Source organism: Manacus candei, unplaced genomic scaffold (genome assembly GCF_025592945.1).
Source record: "Manacus candei isolate 608988 ecotype Guabito, Panama unplaced genomic scaffold, ASM2559294v1 h1tg000049l, whole genome shotgun sequence".
NCBI lineage: Eukaryota > Metazoa > Chordata > Aves > Passeriformes > Pipridae > Manacus > Manacus candei.
In genome coordinates this window covers 15227598-15240697 of record NW_026138097.1, presented here as the reverse complement: position 1 = coordinate 15240697, position 13100 = coordinate 15227598, and positions in this window count along the sequence as shown.

Genomic DNA, 13100 nt, shown 5'->3' with positions numbered 1-13100 from the left:
AAAAATTGTTGTATATAGACATGCACATATACTGTGATGAAGCTTTTTTACAATAAATCAGTGATAAAAAGGCAGGCATGGGGTCACTGGCCCGATCAGTAGTCGTACTGTGCCTCTGGGAGAAAGCCCGGCCAATGAGGTCCTCAGTCCCAGCTCCACACCCAGCTGGGAAGAGGTCTCCATCCCTTGTTTCTCCTGCCCTGCACTTCTTGCCTACTCACACTGCTGAGGGTGTTCAAGGTCTTTAACAATAATCAGTAAATAATAATAATAATAATAATAGTAGTAGCAAATAATACTAAAAGATAATCAATATGAGATAGCTGCAAGTTGATATAACGCAGGAGAGGGGGTTATATTTCATAGAATCACAAAATGGTTTGGCTTTGAAGAGACCCTGAAGAACATCTGGTTGCAACCCCCCTGCCATGGGCAGGGACACCTTCCACTAGACCAGGTTGCTCCAAGCTGACCCTGGGCCCTTGCGGGGGTGGGACATCCAACTTACCTTTTGAGAAAATAGACCTCTTCCTCTGCTATGTGTTCGGGTCCCAACCAGAAGGTTTTGCTTAAAGCATGACAAACTCAAGCCAAACCTGAAATGTAGGAGTAGCATACATTGAAAGGAGTGATGTCACATATAGAGAATTGAAGGCACTAAACGAAAAGCCAACTCAGTGAGGTGGGTTGTTGCCAAGCTTGTGTGCCTGTGGTTCTGGACAGCTGGAATACGGTGTGGAATGGAAGGCAGCCCCATCCAATCTGGCCTTGAACACTTTCAGGGACAGGGCATTTACAGTTTCTCTGGGCAACCTTTTCCAGTGCTTCACCAACCTTACAGTAAATAATTTCTTTCCAATATCTAACTTAAACCTACCCTCCTTCACTGTAAAGCCCCTTATCACTCCATGCCCCTGTAAAAAGTCCCTCTCCAGCTTTCTTGTGGGCACCCTCTAGGTACTGGAAGGCTGCTTCAAGGTCTCCCTGGAGCCTCCTCTTCTACAGGCTCAACAACCCCAGCTCTCCCAGCCTGTCTTCATAGGAGAGGTGCTCCAGCCCTTTGATCATCTTTGTGGCCCCCCTCTGGGCTCGTTCCAACAGGTCCTTGACTTTCTTGTGTTGGAAGTTCCACAGAACTCCTATAATTCCTTCAACTTTAGTTATTTTCAGTTTAGATTTTAACTTCAAGTCCTTGAGTTTGGAGGTAGTGAAGTGGATAATAGAGACTCACCTTACTTAACAGGAAAGTACATTTTTATGAAAAAGTCAGGAGACTAAATAATTCGTCATGCATACATAAACACAGACACAAGACTGACCTTTATACCTGCAGAGATCCGTGCTGGTGTAATATCAGGACTTACAACCAGCAAGACACTGGCACTGTTCTGCTCACTGACAAGTTGCTGCTTGCAGCATTTATATGCCCAGACAGGTAGTGTTCATGTCAAACTGCGTCCTCCAAACTCCTTCCCCACATCATCTTCTCTCTGAATGCTTCACTCTAACATCACCTGTTCCACAGGATTAACACAAGGAAGGACCTGGGTGTGCTGCCCATGTACTCATTGTGCAACACCCACCTCGTTTCCTGGACCGGTTTCTGCTTAGAGCCTATGCTGACTCTGGTCACTCAGCTCACTTCTATGCTACAGTATCTTTTCGAAGGCCATTCCTAGAGCCAACAAGAATCACTTATTAAAAAAACCCCAATATAACAATTAAAATTAGAGATCTCTTTTCTTCAAAACCTTTACATTACTTTCAGAAGCTATCTGCCTCAAAACTAGTCTTCCAAAACTCCTTATTATGTATATGTGAAACAACTACAAAAAACTAAAACTACGCTTATTGCCAAGCTAAAAAAAAAAGACAAACCTAGAGTGTTCAGAAGAGTAGCTAATCATCAGAATTTAAATACATATCAATAACCTTAAGTACAAAGCAGTAAGGTCTTCGAACTAAGTGATTGACTAATCATGAATTAAAAAATAAAAAAAAAAGACAAGTGCAGATTATTTCCTCTCTTCAGCATATTAAAAAAAAAAAATCCAACAAAAGCCCTAAATAAAAAGGCAGTATCAGAGAGAGTGAGAATAACTGATTCTCAGATCTGGGAGAACAGTGACCTGATACAATCAGGTGAGCCATCTAACCACAGAAAGAACCTCCTCTCATTAAGCAAGCTGGTTTCTTTTCCCTGAGTGTATTTTTGGTCTGCTTTTTTTCTCTGTACGTTTCACACATTTAAAAATAGACTTTTAAATTAAAGATCCCTTTGCCTTAATTAAAAATAGACTAATGAAAAGCTATTTTGAAATATTTTTTAATGAATATGTGAATTTAAGTCTTCCATCTAAGATACATACTACATAAAAAGGACAGAAATACAGCATCAGTCTCAGTAGAAACATGAGTATAATAGTTCAACATTCCTAAGATGAGCAGGTACAGGTTACAGTTAAGCTCTTGTCAATTAGCAAAAAGTACTGCTAGATCAAAACTGCCAATAAGAATAAATCTTCCTCTGGGAATACCTCCTTCCTCTCCATAAAGTGTTAATAAGATTAATACTACCTATGTAAGTTACTGTTTCTTGCTTGCTGATTGGCATCTTGATTAAAATTCAATTAGTTTGTCCACCACCTCACTCCAGCTCCCTACTTCCTCTGCCTTTGGAGCTGATAAACTTTCTCTTTAGCTCTCCTCCTCCTATTTCTATTAACTGTGTTGGAAATATGGCAAGAATGGGGAGAAAAACAGCTGAAGAAGCTTTGCAATAGCCTGGTGGCAATTGCTGTCTCTCCAAGGCCACTTGGAAGAACATCCACAAAAGGTTTCACACAACCCAAGCCATACCCATGTCCCATCACACAAGGTGAAGGCACATCAGATATGGGGTGATATGCAGAAGACTTCAGCCAGTCACAAAGACCCTACTCCCTCGCTCTTGTTATGATTTTCCACCTTGTAATCCTCCTTATCCTTATTTTGCACCCATACTATACCCCAGTACAACACCCCAACATCACCTGTCCTCTTGCTTCTCCAGCCAAGCAGCCTCTGCCTCCTGTGCCCCACATATGTTCCCAAGGATAGTCAATTCTGGCTCATCAGCCATGGTTTCTGCCCAGATGAAAACGACTGACACCCAGGAACTGAACTTTCCAGATGCCTGTCCCACTATGGAGCAGCTGAGAAAGCAGGAGAGAGTCACTAACAGCAACTGCTTATGCTTGCTGCAATTGCTCCTCACTGATCAGAGTTCACAGCAGCTCATTCTGAGTGACAACATACATCTAGGAGAAAAAGCATCAGAAAAAAAAAAGCTGCAGGTGGTAGCTGATGTTTGCAACAACTAACCTCCTAACTGAGAAAATTGCCAATCCACAGCAAGTAGGCTGCACTGTTTATGAGCAAGAGAGGCTGATCCTTGGGTGTCAGCTGTCCCAGCTGATTATGATTCCCAGTGAATCCTACAGCCTCTGTACATATATAGCATCTCCCAAGGTCCTCCATGCTCTCAACGTTTGTTTTGGAAGCACAATCTATCTCAAAATCTTTGCAGAAAAATAATCCCGATCCCTCAAACGAAGCCCACCTCCTCTTAACTCCCTATGCAACCACCTCCTGGTTAAGAAGCACCAGCTTATTCCTAGTGGATGCTTTGGCTAGCAGAGGTGAAACAGGACAAACAAGTTATTTATTCACATGTTGTGCTTGGCCAAAGAAAGTCCTTGGTGGGCAGTATGTACTCAGGGAGGTTGGGCATTGCATGTAAATGTTTTGTAGGACAAAGGGAGCCTAGGACTAGAAAAGACCTCAGAGTGGATGGATTTTAGTCCTTATTCTGCCAGATAATAGTATTGTATAATCCTATCTGTAAACTGCCTTAGCTCTATTTTAAAACATGTGACAGTTTGGTTTTTTTTGCCTACATCATTCTGAAAGTTAGTTCCTCTCCTAGGATTATGAACTTTTTCATAGTCAGACTATATTTATTTATAGTTCATTCATACCACGACAGTACTGTGCCAGCATTGTCCTTTCAATGAAATACTCTTTTCCCCTCTGACAGTATTTAGAGGTAGCAGTGGCATCCTTTCTCGGCCTTTGTTCTGCTAGACTAAACAAGCCAACAGCTCCCATTCATGCCTGAGTACCATCCCACAAATCCCCTGCACAAACCAGACTGGCAAATAAAAACAATCATTCATCTTCTCATCCATTCCCACACAGCCAAGCAGCAAAAATGTTCTAACACTTTTACATCTCAGTGGTCTTTAACCCCAACATTAAATGCAACTCTAAAACAGGACTAACATCTAATCTAAGAGTTTGACTATTTTGCAGATGTTTCCTTTTCCATTCATGTCACAGACAATTACTTCCCTTCTGTGACTCTGACCTGAAAAGGTGATATTATGCATGCATTCAATTTGTCTAGGGTTTTATAAATGTGATTTTCTTGCTGGAAACCAAAGCAATCTACAACAAGAGACTGCCCTGCTTGATAGAGTTCAGAAACAGGTGCACCGACTTGCACAGACCTCTGTGCCACACTTTTTTTCTCTTCTATACTATCAAGTAACAGAGGACTATTTGCAGACAGGGAAAATGACCCTCAGAAGCATCTCTGTTGCTCAATTTTTCTCAGCTTTCCATTTCTCCCTCATATTTTTCCCTGTTTCAAGGACTTCGCTACAGCCAGATGAAGGGCCAACAAAGACCTTATGCATCAGGATTAAAGGGAAGGCAGGGACAGGTGACATTATAGTGGGGGTCTGCTACAGGCCACCCAACCAGGAGAACGGAGTGGATGAGGCCCTCTATGGACAGGCAGGAGCAGCCTCACAGTCCGAAGTCCTGGCCCTCATGGGAACTTCAACAACCCCAACATGTGTTGGAGGGACAACACAAGAGGGCAGAGACAATCTGGGGGGTTCCTGGAATGTATTGATAACAGAGGTGCCAACGAGGAGTGGTGCTATGTCTGGACCTTGTTCTCACCAGCAAGGAGGGGTTGGTGGGGAGTGTGAAGCTCAAGGGCAGCCTGGGCTGCAGTGACCATGAAATGATGGAGTTCCTTAGAGCAGCAAGGAGGGTGCACAGCAAGCTCACTACCTTGGCCTTCAGGAGGGCGGATTTTGGCCTCTCCAGGGTCTGCCTGCAAGTGGTCCAGTCACACTGCCCAAGTCACAGGGACTGGGAGAATGTAGAACTGCCTGCTCTAGGAGGTCAGGTTCAGTCAGTTGACCTCAACTGACCAGAGGGATATAACAACGCCACATGATGTGCTTGTCAATAAAAGTCATCAATAAGGTAGAAGGGAGGAGAAGAGGGAAGTTCAGAGCTAATGGCATTTGTCTTCCCAAGTCACCATTACACAAGATGGAGCCCAACTTGTTTAGGATAGCTGAACGTTTTCCTACCAATTGCAAGTACTGAATTAATGCCTTATTTTACTTTGCTTGTGCATATATATTTTGCTTTACACATTAAACTGTCTTTATCTCAACCCATGAGTTTTCTGACTTCGAGCCTTCTGATTTTCTCTCCCATCCCATTCAGGGAGAATGGACAAGAAGCTGTGTGGGGGCAACAACCCACCAGGGCTAAACCAGAACAATTACCCAAAACAAGATGCTTTTCCCAATCTATTTCCTTCCTCCCCCCCCCCCCCTTTCTTTTTTCCTTCTTGTTTGGTGAAAATTTTTTGAAATCTTCTAAAACTACATGGGTTTTCCCCTCCAATCACATTCCAAGACTGTACTGAGAATGTTTAATTTAATGCTTGTTCATAATAATTTGCAGGCACTCAGTATACACTAGTGAATGGTATTAGAGCACAGCTGACTTCAAGATACCAGACAAAACCTGGAAAAGTAGAGCAGATTTTACTACATATTGTATGATGTGATAGCATACAAAAGAAAGGAAAGCCCATTTTACTGTAGGCTGCCAAAATCCACTGGGTGGGTGCTGCCATTTGCATAAGCCCTGATTTTGGTTTCCATAATTTACAGCAAACACTAGTTATTTTAGTGTGTCATTTGTATCTTCTGTGTATCATTTAAGTTACCTTGTAAATGTCGTTGTCTCATTTACATCTAGTTGTTAACTCTACCTATAATCCACAAAAAAATAGACAAAAAAAAAGACAAACACATATGTACAACCCCCTAAGAGACTTTTAAAACTCAGAATAGAGTATGTTGTATTTTGACAGCTGTCCTTTGAATCCCAAACTATAACCCCTCAGGGGACATAGCATTATGTAATTTTAGTGACAGCCCAATTGTCATTCAGCTAGAAAGAAGGATATTGTGATCTCAATGGAAAAGAAAAGCGATACTGCCATCTGTAAGCTTATAGCCCTTTTTCTTTGGCAATTTGTACCTCTCATGAAGGGTTAGGAGTGGAAATTACTACAAGCTGTTGAGTAAAATGACATCATTTTGCCACCCACAAAATGTTACAAGTTTGTCAGCCTAGCAAATGGCACAGCAGTAAGGAAAGAGCAGTCTCATGGGAAGTGAGTGGTCTTTTTTCTGGAGGAAACGTATGCTCATTGTGTCAGCCGACCACTATCTCTGTGGGATTCTGACCACCATAGCCACAAACTCTGGTTTCAATAGTTGTTCTCTCCACTGTTTGCAGTAAAGGAATACATAATTGCTGGGAATGCTACTCAATCCATGGTCTTCTGATTCTTATGGTTCAGTCAAATGAAACAGAATTTTGTTTTCAGGCAATTTACTCTGAATTGTAAGTCACTATGTGGCAAAATTAATAAGTGGGGAAATTCACTTGTGCAATTAGAAGTTGTTAGGAAGAATAGGATAATATAGATTGAAGACTTCATGGATCATAAAGAAAGAATTTCCTGCTATTAATTCTGCAGCTGCTTTAATGTATTCCTCTTAATGATGGAACACTGGAGGCTATTTTTTTCCATGGTCGAATTCTCTTCCATTACACTGCACACACCCTCTTAAGTAACCTGCAGCTGCTTTTATCTGCCATAACGAATGCTGGTCCATTGTGATATTTGACACATTACAGAGTCCCTGTGATTTCTCCACATACCATAAATAAAACCAACCTGAAGCTCAAGAAATGGCCTGCAGGGATGAGGAGAATTTTAAAATATCCTGAGATATCCAAAAGGTGAATGAAAATTAGGGAAAAAGAAACCAAAAAACTCTGTAGACAGAGTTACTCACTCATAGTTTTTGGCTAGCTCCACATGCTGTAGAGCAAGAAAACTGGTTTTAATTATTTTTTAATCAGCACTTGCTCCCTGATCTGCCCTGCACCCTTCTGGTGGCTCATGACCAGCATACTCCAATATCCACCCAAAGAAATGCTGGGCTCTGATGTTACTCTTTCAAAGCCAGATGAAGTTGAGGGGACCAAATAAGAGCAATTTTTTTCCCCCTTCATTTTTCTCTTATGAACTGCGACATCACCTCTCTTTAGTAAAGAAGACCCAAAACTATGAAGGGCTGTAATTCTAACTGACAGGGTTGCCATTACTTAATGTTTGTTTTATAATTCCAGTGTGTCACATACTCTAATTTGGATTTTTGGAGCACTAATGAACTTCTTTTCCCTGTAACAGCTGATGTCAAATGCAGGACTTATGGTTTCATGGAAGAAAAGAGGAATGTAGAAAGATTAAAAAATAAAACAAATAGCCAACCTTTTAAATGGGGGTTAGCTGATTAGGATTTAAACAAAAATGCCTTCCTTGTGTGCACTTCACTCCCTTCAAGCTTGCTCTTCTTAAGAGCATGAGAGCAGCTGTAAACTACTGTGGCTGGGAGATCCCACCTGAGTCTCCTGTGTGAACCAGGGACCGCAGAGCACACCAGGCTCTGCACTGCAAAATGTTACATACCAGGGAGCAATCAGTCTGCAGTGAGAGGAGCTCTCAGAAGGGGCTGTCAATGCTTACACATTTTTGTTGGTATAGTTTTATTCATGGCAAGTAAGGCAAAGGTTATCAAAGTGGCATATATTTTAGAGGATACTAATTTCTTGGTAAGGCGGATACTTTATCAAAGTCAAAGAAAAAGTCTTGGGTTTTAAAACAAGTGATCATGCCATAACCTAGAGAGTAAAGAATGGTTTTCAGGAGCTTAATAAAGTACTCAGGAAACGTTTGGCTACACACACTGAGAAGGCCAAAGAGAGAACATGGTGGGACTTTTCCCTAGAAATCGAGGAAAGGGAAGGGAAAGCACTCATGGACAAAGAAGATAGGAAAAGAGAGAGGGAATGGGAAATAATAAGGTCACAAATCTTAAGAAAAAACAATTCTTCAAACAAGATGAAGTCATCAAGGAGTCCAAATCTAGCAAAGAAACATGCCATCATTGCCCTGAATACAGAGAGATGTCTACAAACTCTTTGGAAATGGGTATAAGTGTATTTCTGAAGAAAAAGAAATCATGAGAGGACTACAGAAAATGGTGATTAGATATAACTAATTTGGCTAGACAGTGCTTTAGCCAAATTAGGTCTTTCTAGCTCACCCTGAATGATCTGTTCAACTCCTGCTTAACAGAGAAAGACTTCAAAACAGGATGCATGTTAAGCACTGTCTTCAACAAATTTATCACTACTACTCCTTCACAAGATGGGAAGAGGCTCTGTGGTAGTATCTTTGGAGGATTTTTTGGAGGCCTGTAACCAGTGCAGTTTCATCAGCTTTTCTGTCATTCTTCTTATGTGTCCAAATTGTTCCTAATCAGAGACTTCTGTTTTGGGAACATTAGCCATGTCCTTGCCATTTCAGTTTGCTCTAAACTGCTTTAGCTATCAGAGATTTTGAAATCATCATTCTTAATCAGAAAAGTTGCTCTTTTTGGGGACAGAATTTAATCTTATCTCATCTCATGAAACATGATCATGTTTCTAGTGTGTTTAGTTTGCTAGAAAAGTATTAGGTCCCTATATTTCTGATCTAATCCTTGGGTAAATACAACTAAATCAGTGACTGTAGCTTTAGGCATTCAGCCAGGGAGAAATTAATTTTCCGTGCCGATGGTCTCAATGAAAAGCTGAGGTACCTCAAGCAGTTTAACAAAACTAAACATGCTAGTTTTTCTGTGAAAGCTCAGTCTATGTGATAAAAACCAAACCCTTCCTTGATTGCCATCTTGTCAAGATACATAGACTGTATGTGCCTACTACTAGAAAGTATTAAATAAATATTTTCCCTTGGTGTGAGCTTGAACACCATTAGGTAAAGCTCTGCAAGTAGAAATATTAAAATATTACACACTACAATATACAATAATATATTACACAGTTACAGTTCTATAAGTTTTGAACAACTTAGATTTTATATAAACTCCAATGAAGCATCCTGCAGGTAAACAGTAGTAGTTTGCAAAGAGGCTGGAGCACTAGAAGTTACTAATGGCTAAGAATATCTTATCACCAACCTTTGAACAGTTTAATCTATTTTCTTCTTCCTTCTCATGCAGAACAACATGCCATTTGATCAGGAAACAAGGAGGTATCAAGAATAGCTTGGGAACATTCAGCCAGTGGTATAACCCACCAAAATTCCTATGAATTTCTATAAAGCCCAGTCTCAATTGAAAACCCTTCACCAGGGGCTACTGTCAGTTCTTCATGCTCTGTTGAAGGTCATAAGATTCCTCTCCAAGGCAGCCAGTCACCAGCAAACACCTCTCTGAAGCTTCATTCTCTACAAACCTTCCGGGTAAATACCTTTTTTCCCACCTATTCCACGCAACTTTCTGCTTGAAAAGGGGAAAGGGGAGAATTTTGCTCTGTTTTTATAAAATTAAAAATTAATTGATCCTCACATATTGCTTGCTGAACTTGCATTATTAATACCGATCAATGATTTCATGTATACCAGGGTCTGACTTTTACACCACAGAACTCTCAGCCTCTTTAAACAACAGAAACTGAGCCATAACTACTTGCTTTTCATGTGGAGTCCTCAATGGCAAACAGATCATATCACTAAACTAACACAATGTAGGCATTTCACAGCAATTCCTGCTGGCACGGGGCACATGGGGAAGCACAAACCAGGTGTATGTCTTGCCCAATGGAAAAAAGGAAAGTACCTTTACTCTCACAGCAGTAGAGATTCTCTGTGAAATGGGTATATTTTTTATCCAAATTACAAAGTTATCTTCAAGAAATATTAAATTCTTTTGGAAAGACTGACTTTGAGTCACTACCTCAGAGTTTTACACTATGCTCTACAAACATAAGGACAATAACAGACAAGGGTTAAACATGTTTTGGATAGCAGCATGAGAGAGAAGAAACCTGGGGTTAAAATGCAGCACTTGTTCTCTTAACATTTAGTCAGTGTGACACTGAGTTCAGATATAATGAATTCATTCTACATATGTTTTATATGAATTCTAGTGTAAACTTGAAATAACTAAAGCAAAAGACAGAACTGTATCTCCTGCCTACAGAGCATCCAATGTACTTCAATGTGTTGCAGCAAAAACTGTGAAATGATAAACATTTACCATTAAGGCTTATGTGCCAAAGAGTATTTCTACTTAGAGATTCATGTGATGGACTTTCTTTGCTTGGAAATATACACCTGGTTCTAGGGCCTGAAGAAGCTTTCATCAGAAAAAGGAATCTCAGACTTTGAATTAACTACATTAAAATGACAGGGCATAAAAGAATCCATGAAATCACTTTTTTCCTCCATGTGTGAATGAGATGGATCTGGATGAAGGCTGCCTGGAAAAACCATTTTGACCATAGTATCAGAAGAGAAGGACATTTCTTCTGTACCTCAAGGCATGCACGAGCCATGTGTTTACAGGCTATGTATCCTGTTCAATGCAGAGCAGATCCTCCTTGAGCGGGCAGCACCTATGGCACGGGAGCTTGTTTCATCTGCTGAGATGCGGCCCTGGCTAAGGTTTCTTTGTCTGTTACCTCAAAGTGGGGGCAATCTGGAGTTCTTTAGATAAGGCTGTGTACATAAAGCTTGTTTGGAAATGGAAGTTATTTTTTAATGGAAGATCCTGCTTTTAAAGTGGATCTTTTACTGGCGGCGTATGACTGACAGACAGCTGGCTCAAGCCTCTGGCACTCTCAGAGGATAGGCATTGTCTGTGCAAGCCTACCTCAGTCACCATCAGCTAAAGTATCCAAACCACTCCAGTGCTACCAGCTTTGGTGGGACACAATAAACTCAAGACCTTTCTGATGAGCCACCGCACAGTGACAAGTCTGCACTTTTGCTTCTCTGAAAAGAAATTTATACTCAGTCCACATGAGTGATACGAGCATTAATTTTTGAATACTTGCAAATTACTTCAGAAAAGAGATATAAATAGCAAATATGTTTTATTGAGCACTCCAGCATATGATTAACTTTTGCTTTATTCTTCTTTTAAATTTGTTGTTTCCTGTTCCTTATGCTCATTCAAACTACTGTGAGATTACAGCTATTAAACAACTCTGCTTGGACATCCCTACCATGTAGGGAAAGATGAAAATGTGGATTTTTATGACGTAATTATGAGAAATCATGCTAAAAAATAATCTTGGTAATATCTGCAATTGCTATTAACATCTCTGTCACAATGACATCTGGCTTGGGACCTCGTGTTTGTGGATAAAGTTCAGGTAGCAGAAGAAGGAAGTGCAGTTCTTTAATAGAACTCCTTAAGTCAACACACGTTATCGGCTTTACTGCAGTGAGTCACTCTTTCAAGCCTTTGCATGCTTCACATCTGACGGTGAAAGGAGACTTACCATTTCAGATATTCTAACATAGCAACTACTGCTCCTGGACTGCAATTACAACAATTACTACTGATGGGAAACCGAGTCATAAATTTGAGATGCATGTTCAAGCTTCTACAAGGTTGGAGGGCACACCAAGGGCTTCGTGTCACTCCTATCTTTAGAGGGACTGCAATGTCTTTAGCTGCTTACACCTTCAGCCATTGTCCAAAATGAGACACTGCAAAGAAGGTGGTGGGGATTTACATGCCACATTGCATGTCACATTTGTCATACTGACATGCCTGGAGTCCCACTGAAGCAGGTAAACTGTTTTACATGGTAATATTGTGCAACATTGCATGTTTATAACCATTCTTACAAGGCACCTGTCTGATGTGCCTCATACCTTGGACTTTCTAACTTTGTCAAAGAAATAGAGAGGAAAAGGAGAAAGGAATCGGTTCATAAAATACACTAAAATTCTGAAAAAGACTGTGACAGAATGTGCTCTCAGTGGTCTATGGAAGGCACTAGCACTGACAGAAGAAGACAAAAAATGTTGTCTTGAATCAGAAACAAAAGAAGAGCTGAGAAAAAAACTCAAAGCCATGACAGTTAGTAAAGAGAAATGGTGGACAGACAGAGGCTTCCTCCTGCACTTATGTATATGTTCAGCATGTGTTACAGATGTGTTAAAGTCTGTGGCCAGAGCTATACAGACTGTAGTGCAAACAATAAGCAATATAAACCACTGGTAAGACATGGATAGCTCGGGAGTGTCAACATTGCAAAGCTTCCAGATAGGACTTTTGAAAGAATGGCCTGGAAAAAAAAATTCTTAGGTGGTCAAAATTTGCAAGTGGCACAAAAGTTCTTAAAGTAGCAAAGAGTAGAGAAGGTCACATGGAGCTTCAATCAGTTGGTTTGAATTTAATTAAAATTTTTTCAGACAAGTGCATGTATTTAAATTAATAGAATATTTTTAATTATCAGGCACCTGGAATATCTCATTTAATGGACTTCAGCAGAATGCTTATTTAGGTATATTGATGTATACCCCAATATTTAACTAACTATATAGATATATATATACAGAGATATACCACAGTTGCCTTAATATTCAGGAGGGCAAAGCACTGGCCACAAAAGTAAATTTCCATAAAGGATCAAACTAAATATTAAATAAAAGTCTTTCCAGCAATTATTTTTAATCTTCAACGTGTTTTCAAATGCTAGTGAAAGCCGCTTCAAGAGGTGGAAAATTCATACTCTCCCTTTATACTCCGGGAAAGCGAGGTGAAGGATCACAGACCCTGAACTCTGCAGCAGTGTCTCAGAATATC